The sequence below is a fragment of the Bos mutus genome, chromosome 6 (assembly GCF_027580195.1).
Source record: "Bos mutus isolate GX-2022 chromosome 6, NWIPB_WYAK_1.1, whole genome shotgun sequence".
Classification (NCBI taxonomy): Eukaryota; Metazoa; Chordata; class Mammalia; order Artiodactyla; family Bovidae; genus Bos; species Bos mutus.
In genome coordinates this window covers 22,546,808-22,562,050 of record NC_091622.1, presented here as the reverse complement: position 1 = coordinate 22,562,050, position 15,243 = coordinate 22,546,808, and positions in this window count along the sequence as shown.

The window sequence follows — 15,243 nt, the reverse complement described above, 5'->3', positions numbered from 1 at the left end:
CAGCACTTTCACAGCATCATCTTCCAGGATTTGAAATAGCTCAACTGGAATTCCATCACCTCCACTAGCTTTGTTCGTAGTGACGCTTTCTAAGGCCCACTTGACTTCACATTCCAGGATGTCTGGCTCTATGTCAGTGATCACACCATCATGATTATCTGGGTCGTGAAGATCTCTTTTGTACAGTTCTTCTGTGTATTCTTGCCATCTCTTCTTAATATCTTCTGCTTCTGTTAGGTCCATACCATTTCTGTCCTTTATCAAGCCCGTCTTTGCATGAAATGTTCCTTTGATATCTCTGATTTTCTTGAAGAGATCCCTAGTCTTTCCCATTCTGTTGTTTTCCTCTATTTCTTTGCATTGATCTATATGATCTATATGAGCTATAATGGTAACTAAATATTTCCAAGCATATACTAGTTTCATAATTAATATTATTCCATATTTGCCTTTTAAAAATCTCTTCAGGATCCATCCACCAATTAACCAAAGAATCAGAATACCATGAAGTGAGAAGAATTTTCAACAGATGTAAGAGGAAAAAAATTTTTTACCAGAATTGATAACTTCAACTTGCCAAAACCAACTTTGGCATGTACCATAGCTTGCCTGCTCAACAGTCATTCACTCTCCTGTGCTCCGATAAAAACTAAACTGGATCTATCCTTCTTCAAGAAGCCATGGCCACAGAGGAATCTGAACTCTCCAGACCCAGAATAAGTTCCTTATTTTTTGTCCTCTGAGACTGTGCATAAAACAAGAAGACAAAGCTTCTGAAATCAGAGGTTAATTGTTCTTCATGCAGAAATTAATTGAATAGAACAATAAAAGACAACCTGGATCACTTTGACACTCAGCTGCAAGAGGGTCAAGATCAAATCACTTGGGAAAATGTTATAATTCCAGGCCAGGATTCTTGACGAATTGATAAAGGAAATGTTCATGTTAGTGAGAAAGGTAAGAAATTTTTCTTCATTCCTTTTAAAAGCATTATCTTTGAAAATTATCCTTCTATTGAATGTTATTTTTATAATAAGATAAACATACTGAACTGAAAAAATTACATGCTTAACTCAAACAATAAGTCACTATGCTGTCTTGCAAAACCAGCAGAGACAGGATGACCTTACTGTTGACAACCATGCCTTGCCATCATTTTGAGCCATTTCGCTTGAGAATTAGAACTCCAGTTTAAAAATATTGTGAAAATATAGACTAGAAATTCCCCTTTAGTCTTAATCAGTCACATTGGAGTCTTTTTTAAAATAGGATAATCTAAATTTTATACAGCTGGAAAAGTCAACTCTTTCTACTGTCCTCTATCTTTTATTTTCAAATTCACCATGATTATGTCTATGTAAGTGAGGGGTGGGACAGTTATACATCCTCATGACATGTGGAAGATCCCAAGTCACATGCACTACAAGATGCTTTGCATCCATTTGGGAAATCCTAGGCTCCATGGGAATAGGATTGGGCCTGTCCTGCTTAGCTCTGTGTCCTCATTGCCTGGAGTGCTCAATAAATATTCTGCTGAATTAATGGATGAATGAATGTGAACTAAAAAGATATCAGAGCTACCATTAAATATGAGTTCCCTCTATGCCTCACATCATACCCAATTACTGTACTTAACTATTTATTAACATTCACTGTACTTGATTTTTTGCCCGCTCCAAAATGATTCTGTCAATAATGACCATTAAATTCTCAATTCAGTACCTAGATTTATAACCACTTTAAATTTACCAGTGTTTCAAGAACTTTCTTGGGTCTCGTGTAACAACTTTATATGACCCTACCTGTCTATATGTGATCTGGCATCATTTCACCATAGGCCATTTTAACTACATTCAATAAATAAAATGATGGTTCTTTACAACTCCTAAGAAAGATGAATTTACCCATCATTCTGTTTTCAAGGAGCTGGGAACAAAAGATGTGACAAAACAGGTCAGAAAAAGAATTGATCATATTGACTGTGCTCTGTAACCCAGTAATCACACAAACCAAAGTGGTAAGATGATCACAGACCTTTGGTGACAAGACTGATTATCTTAAAGAGCAATTTAGCAAGAAAGAACAGTTCATCTTGTTCAGTGAATGGAAAATGTTGGAGTTTAATAGCCATCATTTTTACAGCATCTGTAGCCTAGCATACAGAGAAAAAAAATATGAAGCTTAAATCCAGGTGATAATTTATTTCTGGTGGACACATTATTAAATAAGCTCTTAATTTCAATTTGAATAAATTAACACTTCCCTCCTGGACCAATACTATCCCTGTTCACTTTTAAAGGAATGTGGTACGGAGTTGTGGCAGGGAATAATGGGGAAGGGAGGGGAAGGCTCTCGGTCACCAACTGATAACTACTCCCACTTTTTGAACTGATTATAAAAAGGCTTTAGAGCCCGATTGTCTCTTGGAGTAAAGGAATTTACCATTAAAGTATGGAAGATTATTCTTCATCTTTTCATACTGTTCTTGTCTTGTCCAGGAAAGAATACTGGAGTGGGTTGTCATTTCCGCCTTGAGCAAACTCCAGGTGACGGTGGAGGACAGAGGAGCCCTGCGTGCTGCAGTTCATGGGGTTGCAGAGTTAGGCATGACTTAGCAACTGAACAACAACAACTCTTCATCTTAGGGAGAAATATATATTTCTTGGCTTGGTTATAGACTTAGAGGCAACTGGAATGTCCATTCTTTGAAATAGTGTAATGACTGCTGCCCTTCTAAATCTTCATGGATATATGTGTAATCTAGAAAATAGTACAGATGAACTTATTTGTAAAGCAGAAAGAGAGACACAGACATAGAGAAAAAAAAAACTATATGGACACCAAGGGTGGAGAGTAAGGGTATGGTAAATTGGGAGATTTGGATTAACATATCTATACTACCAAGTATAAAATAGATAACTAATGAGAACCTACTGTATAGCATGGGGGGGTGGGGAGGAAGAAGGCACAATCTCTTTGTAGGTCATATATTAACCTTAAGATTGCATTCCAATATATAATAGATGCAGGCAAATACTGTTTGGTTCCATTTATATAAAGTGTCTAGAATAGTCAAATTCATAGAATCGGAGAGTACATTGGTAGATGTCAAGGGCTGGGCGGCGGTGGGGGGGGCTGGTGAGGGGGAAGAGGTTGGTGTTTAATGGGGACAGGGATTTAGTTTAGGAAGGTGAAAAATTCAGGAGATGAATGATGGTGAGAGCTGCACAATGTGAATGTTCTTAGTGCTACTGAACTGTGCAGTTAAATATGATTAAAATAGTATGTTATACATTAAATGACTTTCAATACAATAAAAACACATGTAAAAATAAATAAACAAAATTTAAAAAAATAAAAAATATAAATCTTCCTGGAAGCCCATTGGACCAGAAGAAAAGCCAGGCAAAGGGGGTGTCCCCAGAATCAACAGTAATGGAACAAGAAATGGTTAAGTCTTCTACATGGCAATTCAGTGTTTTTAATGTAATTTACCTAATAATCTCATTTTCAACTTTCTTAAAGATACCTGCTAATACTTTAGAGCAAGGTTAGCAATATAAATTAGCAGGAAGAAAATAAGAGAACTGGTATTGCAAGTGAGACAGCAGGGCAAATTCAGGAATGAAACCCATCTGAGCATAAAACCCAGGTTCCCCATTTTTGTTGTGTCTACAGGAATCAGTACTGGGTGTTCTTTGGAAGGAATGATGCTAAAGCTGAAACTCCAATACTTTGGCCACCTCATGCAAAGAGTTGACTCATTGGAAAAGACTCTGATGCTGGGAGGGATTGGGGGCAGGAGGAGGGGACGACAGATGATGAGATGGCTGGATGGCATCACCGACTCAATGGATGTGAGTCTGAGTGAACTCCGGGAGTTGGTGATGGACAGGGAGGCCTGGCGTGCTGCGATTCATGGGGTCACAAAGAGTCGGACACGACTGAGCAACTGAACTGAACTGAACAGGGAAGCTACTTAGCTTCTCCAACTCTCAGTGCTCCCTAAGATAAGCATCAGAGGAGATAAGCATTCCCATTTCACAGTATTAATTTAAAGATTACATGAGATTATATATATTAAACATTCTTAGTGCCCGAAGTTGCTAAGTACTCAAGAACTAGTACTTATTATTAAGCTGCTACTAATAATCATCTATATTCCCATCTCACAAATAAGTACTATCAATGCTTTAGCATGTGATCTTTAGCTTAATTTTCTATGTGTGTACTTCCCATATTTTTATTCAATAATGAGATCATATTATGCATAATGCCTGCAGCTTACTTTCTTAAGACAATCTTTCCACGTCAACAAAGTTTCGCAACACAATTTCCAGTACTTCCCAATATTCTCTTCTGTATCTTTACAATCATTTATTTCTCTGATCCCTTTATTGCTAAGCATTTAGGATGGGCACAAATTTTTACCATGATAAACAATGCCGTTATTGTTACACATAAATACTTCAATATAATCCTCCTTGGGTTAAATTCCTAGAAGCGAAATCACTGGGTGAAAATGTAAATGCCCTTTTTTAGATATTTTGACACATTTTGACAAATTCTGTCTCAGAAAATCCTCTCACCAAGGATACATAAGATTCACTCTTTATGAAACTATCTACAACACTAGATATTGTCATTTTATTTTCACAGAAAAAAGGCATTGCCAATATGAATGAGAAAGTGGTTCATTGCTGTGACGATAAAATAAAAACACTTTGAAGGTTAATTAAAATCTCTTAATTACTATTTTAATTAAGCTTATTCTAGATAAGGAATCAACAAATATGACCCACACAATAAATCTAACCCACCATCTATTTCTGTACATCCCACAAGCTATGACTGGTTTTCACAGATGAATATTTGCAATTAATTTGATGATAAGAAATACTACCTTGAACTCCAATTAAGCAAAATGTTATTGAAAAAAATCAATTTTTCTCATTAGCCAACTTGTATTACAAAAAGTTATATGTACTCAATAACCTTTAGTATTGTATTTTGAATTTTGTAAAAATAAAAAAAAATTCTTGAATATTTGTTTTCTCTCATGTTATCTAAGCATGTAATATTCTCAGTGTTGCACCTCGAGCCACAAAGTGCAAAATACTATCTGGCTGTTTACAGAAAAATTTGTCAACTTCTCATCTGTTCAGGGTCTTCTGAGGTGGCTCAGTGGTAAAGAACCTGCCTGCCGACGCAGTAAATGTGCATTTGATCCCTTTTTGGGTCAGGAAGATTTACTGGAGAAGGAAATGGCAGCCCACTCCAGTTACTTCAGATATCCCAAGAAGAGCCTGGCGGGCTAACAGTTCATGAAATCACAAAGAGTCAGATGCAACTGACTATGCACACATACACATCCAAACCATTCACTAAAAGTACAAGTAAATGCACACTAAGTCGCATCAGACTCTGTAGCCCGCTAGGCTCCTCTGTCCATGGAATTCTCCAGGCAAGAGTACTGGAGTGGGTTGCCATGCCCTCCTCCAGGGGATCTTCCCGACCCATGGATCGAACTCGCATCTGCAGCCCATGTCTCCTGAGGCTCCTGCATTTCAGGCGGCTTATTAACCACTGAGCCACCGGGAAAGCCCATTTACTCCCTGTCAGTGCTTTGCAAACTTACAGTTCTCAGGTTTCCCAGAGGTGATTTTGGGAGGAAAGGGAAGGCAAGAGAGGCCAAGCCCCCACACTTCAATGATTTCTATTGCCTTTGTTTCCACATCTGGGTCCCAAATAATATTTCATGTAAAAATTAACCTTAGTGTTTTACAAAAATGTCTGAAAATTGCTTCTGAGTATGGAGCAGGGCTTCACTTAAGCCACAGGCAGCTTCTCCGTACTTTCTTCTGGGGCCTGTTGACAGGAGACAGTTCCCCATAGGCCCCAGGCCACCTGCTTTCAAATCAAACTGCTCCGTTTTTTAAAAGGGTGTATTTCTGGCTCATGAAAATAACTAATGATCAATGGAAATCAATCTAAATTAGTATTGGTAACGTTTTCTCCTTTCAGGAGGAAACTAATCTTGAATCGTGGAAACTATTTTGTACTTAAAACTGTTAAGCAACCAGGGATTAAGGACCCACATACTGAATTATGAATAGTTCAAGCCTTGTTAAACTTGTAGTGAAATGGGAAAAAAAACCACATTGGAAGTGTTCAAGTGGGAATTCCCGGTTGAGATAAGAGTGTTAAGCTGCCACACAGACTTTCCCATTCCAGTATCTAATCAAGTATTCCTTTATATATTGAAGTGACAGGCAGGCCTTCTCACGTATGAAAGAAGTTATGCAATACATCACTGGTATATTGTAATTGTAAACTGTATATTGAAATAGAATTGATAAAATAACAACAAATTATGTACTGCATCCTTGTAGAGAACTTAGGAATGGCAGAAAACTTGATCCAGTAGTGATTAGCAGTGATTCCACTTAAACCTAGAATTTCTATAAGAAAATGTGTGAAACTAGTTGCAGAAGAGATAGAAATACTTATTTTAAGTCTTGTTTACAAAAATAAGGAAGTGAGAGCTAGGAGACCTTCAGTTTTTAATCTGTGGATCTGGTAATACCTAAAATTAAAACACATAGTTAAATAATACTAGGGAACAAACTGTTAAGCAACTACTCCCACAGCAAGGGAAGCAAGAAAGAATATACAAGGAGCAAATACACATAAAACAGAAAGTATAATCCTGACTTTCTTTCCATTTTCTGAGCCATTATTGGGTTGCGAGAATAAGCTTACATTGAAGCTGTTTCTTCTGTCTGTGGCAAAATGTGATGAAATGGTTAAGAGTGAAAAACTAAACACAGGAATAAAAACCAGGTTGTTTTTGCATTAACTGTGACTTCCTTGATGATTGGGCATTTCCAGAAGGTTTAACATAATTGCCTCTTCACCCTTCCTGAAGCTCAGTTAGATACGTCCTGACACATTCCCACACGCATAGCTCTCCTACCCTTGGGTTCAGTTGGACAGAGAAATGCTTTCAAATAAGCAAGAAAGAAAATAGTATGTTCTTTACCAGGTTCATGCTATTGAAAATCAACAACAAAATAACGTTATCAATTCCATAACAGGAACTCTGGCCACTAGAATTTAAAGGTATATAATCAGTTTATATCAAAGTTATCTTCATTCTGGAATCAGGTAAGTCTAGAAAAAGAGAATATAATCAGTAAAATTACCAAAAGAGTAACCATGATAATGGCAATAATAACTAGTATTTGGTACTTACTATGTAGCAGGCCATGAACAGGTCACAAGAAACAGATGCCTTGTTGTAACTCCATTGTATTAACTACTTCAAGGTAATGGCACCAATGAGGTAAGGCCATTATTTTCACCATTTTATAGGTGCAGTTTAGTAGATTGACATGCCCTTGGAACTAGTCACAGTGGACCTGGATTTGAGCCTGGGCTTCTTAATCCCAGAGCCATCCATGATGGTGCTCGTCCATGACATTGTTCTATCTCCCAAACCTGCCTGATGGTGGAAGGTGAGATTATAGTTAGACAAGCTCTAGTCCTAACTGTCACTAAAATATTGAATGATGTTGTTGTTCAGTCGCTAAGTCATGTCCAACTCTTTGCCACCCTAAGGACTCCAGCACACCAGCTTCCTCTGTCCTCCACTATCTCCTGAAGTTTGCTTAAATTCATGTCCATTGAGTCGATTATTCTGTTTAACCATCTTATCCTCTACCACCCCCTTCTCCTCCTGCCTTCAATCTTTCCTAGCATCAGGGTCTTTTCCAATGAATCGGCTTTTCACATTAGGTGGCCAAAGTATTAGAGCTTCAGCTTCAGCATCAGTCCTTCCGATGAATATTCAGAGTTGATTTCCTTTAAGATTGACTGGCTGATCTCCTTGCAGTCCAAAAGACTCTAAAGAGTTTTCTCCAGCACCACAGTTTGAAAGCATCGATTCTTCAGCTCTCAGTCTTCTTTATGGTTCAACTCTCACATCTGTACAGAATTACTGGAAAAACCTTAACTTTGACTATATGGACATACTGAACAAAACAGCTTTTAAAAAATAGAAATTGCTGAACACACACACACACACACACACACACAAAATAGGTGGTTACTACTACAAAGGGTGCATTTGAACTCTGTCTGTTATCTTCAAACACCTTTAGAAAAAAGCCCAGAAAACTGAGCTCCATATCAATCTCCGGCCAGTAGAGACCAGTAGAGAAAGAGGGCAGCAATCCTCAGATCTGGCCTAGGTGGAAGTGATGACCATGAGAAAGGACAATAGAGAGGGACATAAGAGTTCCTCCCAAATGCTAACACAGCCACAGCATTGTCAGTAGGGACTGGGATAAGGGACGGATGTAAGAATCACAAAAAAATGAATGAAAGTAGTCACCATTTCCAAAAGTGTTTCTAAGTGATCCAAATAAGAATTATCAAATATGAAAAAATACTATGTGGTTTGATAATATGAGGAGAAACGGGGGCAAAAAGAGTTACGCTGGCTTCTCTACTGCAGGACTGCTAGAGTCTTTGATATACACAAGTGAATCTCCATGGGATGACTACTGTACGCAGCATTTCTTAAACCTTTTGAACACAGCATTCTTTCTTCTTAGAAAAAGATGTTAACATTTTGTAGATTACCTTTTTTTCCCGTAGAACACAGTTTGAATGAATTAATCAGCCTTTATTCTTTCTCTGCGGTGAAATTATCAGAGTGCATTGCTGGGGGGAGGACTTGTGCACTGTGTCCCAGGTATTCACACCCACACACACTTACATGTGAAACAGTGTGATAAGTCAGCAAAACCAGGCTGCCTTATCAGATGTGCTACAATGTGTTCCATACGCAGGATTATTAAAACTGCAGTTTCTTTAACTAGCTGAGGTGGGAAGGGGAGGGTAACTGTAGACAATGTGTGTGTATTATTTCTGCTATCTATGGAGAGAGGCACCCTCACATTTATCAGAGATTCAAAGAATTCCAGGATCTGAAAACAGTTAAGAACCAACTGTACTTTGCACAATAAGAAGAATCTTTCCAAATACAAAGGTGATATCAACACTGAATCCCAGGAGGGTGGAGATCAAGATAGCACAATAGGAAGACACGGGCTCACCTTCTCTCACGAACACAGGGAAAACTACAATTTGCATAGATCACAACTGTCACTGAAAACAACCGGGGACCAGCAGAATAGCTCTTCTGGAACCAAGTCTGTAAAGAAAGATCCAAAGGAATGGAGGAGAAGCAATCTGGTCAAGACCCACATCCCACCAAGGAATCCAGGAGAGAAGGGGGAGACCACAGGCTCAGGCACTCTCCCAAAGCAAGGGATTCAAGCCACTTATTAGTCACCCCAGTCCTGGGGTTTGACACTGGGAAGATGAGTCCACTTAGCTGGCTTGAAAGCCAGTGGAGCTCACAGGAGAGTTGTAAGAAATCAAGACTCTGCTCTTAGAAGCGTGCACACGCAGACTTGCTAACTACTCCCAGTCACAACACAGAGGCAGAAGAGTGAGAACTACCTGGAGCTCTGGACAGCTTGCCAGGCCTGCCACAGGGTGCCTCCCCCAGCCCACACAGGACTCCGCCAGCTCCACGGAGGCAGAGACTGCCACTGCCAACGAGACTGCGTGCTTGGAGAGAGCAGAACTAGCCGGGACGCCCAGCTCTGCCTCTGATCACCGAAAAGGAATCCATTGCTGGCGTGCCCCTCCCTGTGCACAGTCGAGAGGAATAAAATCAGCTCCAGGGAGGAGACTATCATCGCAAGTGAGTGCCTCCCAAATGGGAGGGAGTGAAGCCAACCCTCCTGACTCCAACCCAGCCTCTAACTGAGGGGAAAACTGAAATCGGCACAGAAGTGCAGCCCCCAAACCTCAGGCCCTGGGGATACCCCAAACCAAGACAGAGATTGCCATCACACCCAGGGGAAACCCCACTCCCTCGGAGCTCCTGCTTCCCTCCCTTAGGCCCCACTTCGGGCTGAGACAATCGCTGAGCAGAGGAGAAGCTCTGGCTTCCACCTGGCTCTGGCCTCAGCCCCTCCAATTCTAGCCATGCCTTCCACCAAAGCAGTAGCTGCCACACGCTCCCCTCACACCCAGCCCTCCCATCACAGCCACTGGCACACACAGACTGCACAGGGATGTTCCCACACAAGGACACACCTTTAAGACGGGGATAGGTAACTGTTTCACATAATCTCATGGAGACGGCGAAAGTTAAATAAAGTGAGAAGACACTTTGTTTCAAACTTTGATGAGCAAAAGTGCTGTATTATTATTATTCTAACACTGAGTCATATTTCCTCTATCAGAGACAGTATAGGAAAGGAAACAATCTGTAGCATTTTGAGTAATGCGTGTCTGAAAACCAGCACAAATTACAAAGAAATGGGAAATAATCAAAGAAGAATTAAAATCAAAGCAAAGTTCTCTGTCAGGCAAGGTCAAGATGACAATTAAGTCATTTCATGAATCCATCTGAATCCAGGCAGGAATTCCACTGATCTTAAGTACCTATTACAAAACACCAACATTTTAATTGAAAATATTACTTAAATATTTATCTTCTAAAATAATATTAGTAGTATTCCTGCTATACATGTATTTTCAAAATAAGCAAATCTAGTGTAACAGAGAAACCTAAGAAATACCCAATTAATTTTAAAAATTTTTTATTTATAATAATTATTATTTATTAAAATAATAGCTCTATGGTCTTGTTACCATGAAATAGAAACTATTCCTTATCCCTAGGAGAGATTCAGAGAATGAAAGAGGTAATAAAGGAATACAAGTTGAATGTCTACTACTTACCTGACATATTTCATGCAGGCTACTTTTAACCCTGTGAGCTAGAAATTATTATACCTGTTTTATAGATAAGGAAACTGAGGTTCAGAGAGGTATAACCAAGCTCTCATAGCAAATAGATATTAGAGTAAGGATTAAAAGTCTGGTCTCTCTGATTCCAAAATCCTTTCCCCTTCAACACATCTATTTCTACAATTTAAAAAAACTAAATAATTAAAAATTGATAAACTAAAAAAAAACTATAGAGAAATGTTTTTAGTGATATAAGATCAAATCTAAAAGTTTAAGTAGGAAAGAAGCTCATAGCAATTTTCATCACAAAATATTTCTGTAGTTATCCCAGAATGTTTTTTTTAATTATTATACCCATACCCACAGGAAAATTTCCTTCAAAAGGAAAAATCATTTTAACAGAGGTATCACTTTGTAAGTGGCGGTGTAAGTAAAATAAATAATATAACCTATAATTTAAAATAGCAGAAGCACTTAATGGCTAATATTTATTGATTGACTGACAATGGAACAGCACTGAAAAAATACCTGTTATATTTAATAAAATACCCTTTGCTCAACATTACCTATTTTTATACTGATCTTGAAATAGCAATGGCAAGTTCTATATTTTAAAACCAGGTTGAAGAATGATCTAGTTTTTTTGCCCCCCTCTGAGTCCTTTTTAAGAAAGTTTTTTACCTTCACTAGTTCTGTGAGGATAACTCACAGATCATTTCAGTTCGATAAATAACTCATTCAAGGAAGACACTTCGCATTCTCTATTCATCAGCAGAGAAATACCTCCTTCAAAAATACCTTTCCCTGAACATCCACCCACCATCATTTCTTGGATGAATGAGTAAATGAGATTCCATGCCAGCACCCTGAAGTAGAAACTCCCAAGTGCTGTCAGGAGCTCATACAAGCCCATGACCCACAGTGCAAATGGAAGCAGGGCAGCCAATTTGGATTTCCACCTGGAAATCAAGGACTGGATAGCTTCTGTGAGTGTAAAGAATTATCCTCCTTCCCCAAGTCCATGTCCCATTCCCCAGTAGAGGTGTCAGTTGAGCAGCTTAAAGATACAGGGAAGCCCCATGAAGATGCAGCACGGGTGGGGATCGGGGGTTGCGAAGTTGGAGGGGCAGTTCCAGGAATCTTAACCCAATCCGCAGAAGACAGGGGGACCCAGGGCCAATGCAGAAACAGCTGGCTTGGGAAACAGGGCTGGCCAAGGACAAGCAGTTCCGGAGGGCCAGCTTTCCCACCCACCACCCACCACGGCCCACCTCCAAGTCCAGGAAACCACGCCCTCTTCCATTTCCAGGCCCACTGGCATTAAGCATCTTCCTTTCCTCTCTTCCTCTTGGAAACTACTCCTGCCTTCTCAACCTCATGGAAGCTTCTCCCCACCAAAGCAGAGGCTGCAAACGGCAACATTTCCTCGGTTTTAGAGATTCCAGTCCCCAAAAGTCAAGTCCAGAGCATCAATCGGAAACACCTTCTTCTCCTTCTGCCCTGCAACAATCAGGCACCCTCTGAAGCACCATACCTCTAAATCGTAAAACAATGAAAAACTAATCAACCGATCTGTATGGCTTTTCTCATAAAATTTAGCTTTTTAAATGCCATGATGAGAGTCATGTCTGGGCTGGGTTCTCACTGGGGACAAGAGTTGGATGACGCCCTTCCTTCTGGTTTTCACAGAAGCAGGAAATCTTGGGAGAAAAAAATGATTTAACCTTCTTTTTCTCTTGAACCTTTGTGTGTGTTATGTGTGGTGAGAACCATGAATATCATGAGCTCCATCCTCTCAACAAACTTTAAAGTGTACGACACAATATTGTTAACAGTAGATACAAAGTTGCATGGCAGATTTCTAAAGCTTATTCCTCTTGCTTAACTGAAACTTTATGCCCTCTGATGAGCTACATATCTTCTCTCCCCCTGGGCCCTGACAACCACCACTCCACTCTGATTCTACAATTTTGACTCTGTTTTACATGCTTCTAGATTAAATGCGTGTGTGTGTGTGTGGGCACTCAGTTGCTCAGTCATGTCTGACCCTGCAATACTATGGACTGTAGCCCACCAGGCTCCTCTGTCCATGGGATTTTCCAGGCAGGAATACTGGAGTGTTTCCGTTTGCAACATTTCCTTCTCCGGGGGATCTTCCTGACCCAGGGACTGAAACTGCATTTCTTGCATCTCCTGCACTGGCAGGTGGTTTCTTTACCATTGTGCCACCTGGAAAGCTTTTAGATAAATTAAATCATGCAGAAATAGAAAACAGTAAGCACTTGGAGAAATTTGGGCTTTGGTACACTGTTGTTGGGAATGCAATGGTGCAGGTAAGGAAGGAAAGGTAAGGAAAACAATATGAAATTTCTTCAAAAGAATTAAAAATAGAACTACTATGATCTAGCAATCCCATGTCTAGATATTTATCTAAAAGAACTGAAATTAGGATCTTGTTCATAGTAACATTGTTTATAATAGCCAAGATATGAAAGCAACCTAAACATCCATCAATGAGTGAATGGATAAAGAAAATGCACCGTATTTTTACGATGAAATATTATTCAGCATTAAAAAATTAAGGAAACTCTGCAATCTGTGATAGCTTAGATGAACCTCTGAAGGACACTGCTAAGTGAAATAATCCTGTCAGAGACAACAAATGCTACATGATTTCTCTTGAGTTTAGGCATACAGAGTGACGTCCAGGAGACTGTGAAGGAGGGTGGCCCTCAGGCAGAGTTGGACACTGGTATTTGGATTACAGAAGGGAACACAGGGAGAGTTGTATCGAAAGCAACTCGAAGAGTTTGCATGACTAGAAAAAGTGATTACTACGCATATCAGGAAGTCCAAGGAAGTGGGACTCTAAGGAGGAGGTTTGCTAGTTCAGCTGCTGAGAATGTTATCCTATATAATGGTTCCACATTCTACCTTGTATCCTCAACACATCACCTTTGTCTTCATGTTATTTCCTCTCAAGGTAACTGTTTTCACTTGGCTGGGGCTGTCATAACAAAGTACCACCCACTAGGGGGCCGAAACAATAAAAATGTGTGGTCTCCCAGTTCCCAAGGCTACAAGTGCAATATCTAGGTGTGCATAGCCCTTTCTAAGGGCTGTTGGGAAAATCTTTTTCATGTCTCTTTCCTAGCTTCTGGTGGTTTGATGACAATCTTTAGCATTCCTTGTCTTGTGGAAGCTTTACCACCATCTCTGCATTCATCTTTTTATGGCATTCTTCCTGGGTGTACATCTGTGCCCATATTCCCCCTTTTCATAAGAATACTAGTCATACTAAATCAGGAACCCACTCTTCTCCAGTATGACCTCATTTTAACTAATTTCATTTGCACTGACCCTGTTTTAAAATAAGATCACATTCTGAGGTACTGGGGATTAGGACTCCAATGTGTCTTTTTTGCTGGAGGAGAGGGTGGACACAATTTGACTTGTAACTAGCCGAAATGGCTGCTGCAGACATCACATCTACCTGTAATGTCTCAGGGAAGTAAAGGGTATCTCTTCTTTCTATGACTTCCCAGCACATGCTGTCCTAACTCAGGTATCAGAAACCGTGTCATACGCCTGACCAATCACTGGTGAAGGGTGTGGAATTATGGGGGTTTGGAAGCAAAATGCTTCAGAGAATACAACCACTACCTTGACTGATAGACAAGGGAAGAAACATCACAAGATCTCAAGCATCTCAGTTACTGTGCTCTCCTAAAATTTTCTGTCCTCTAAATTGTGAGCTTTTCTCCTTTTTTTCTACTCGCATTTATTAGGTTTTTTTAAAATAAATATTCACTGAAGAAAACTGAGAAAGTATTAAAAAAAATAAGTCTTGAATAATTCATATCCCACCAGCTGAGATTTCTTCTTCTAAAACACTAGTATATATATGCATGTTTATCAAAGAAAATTGAGAAAATGTTAATATTTTACCAAGAACCAATTTAAAACAGCTCATAATCCCACAGAGTTACCCGCTACTAATGCATTGAAAAATATATTTCCCATCTGTATATACTATGTGTTCAGTCACTCAGTTGTGTCTGACTCTTTGCAGACTGTAGCCCGCCAGGCTCCTCTGTCCATGGAATTTTCCAGGCAAGAATACTGGAGTGGATTGCTTTTTCCCTACTCCAGGGGATCTTCTTTACCCACGGATCAAAGTTTCATCTCTTGCATCTCCTGCCTTGGCAAGCAAGCTCTTTATCACCAGTGCCAGCTGGGAAGCCTGTATATATGTATATACAACATGTGTGTATATATTATATGTGTGTGTATGCTATACACACATTCATAAAGAAAAATTGGGAGTACAGAGGGAATACTGCTGAGTAGCCTGATTTTTTCAGTTAGTATTAATTTACTTGTTTGCAGGTCTTTCTCTATATTAGT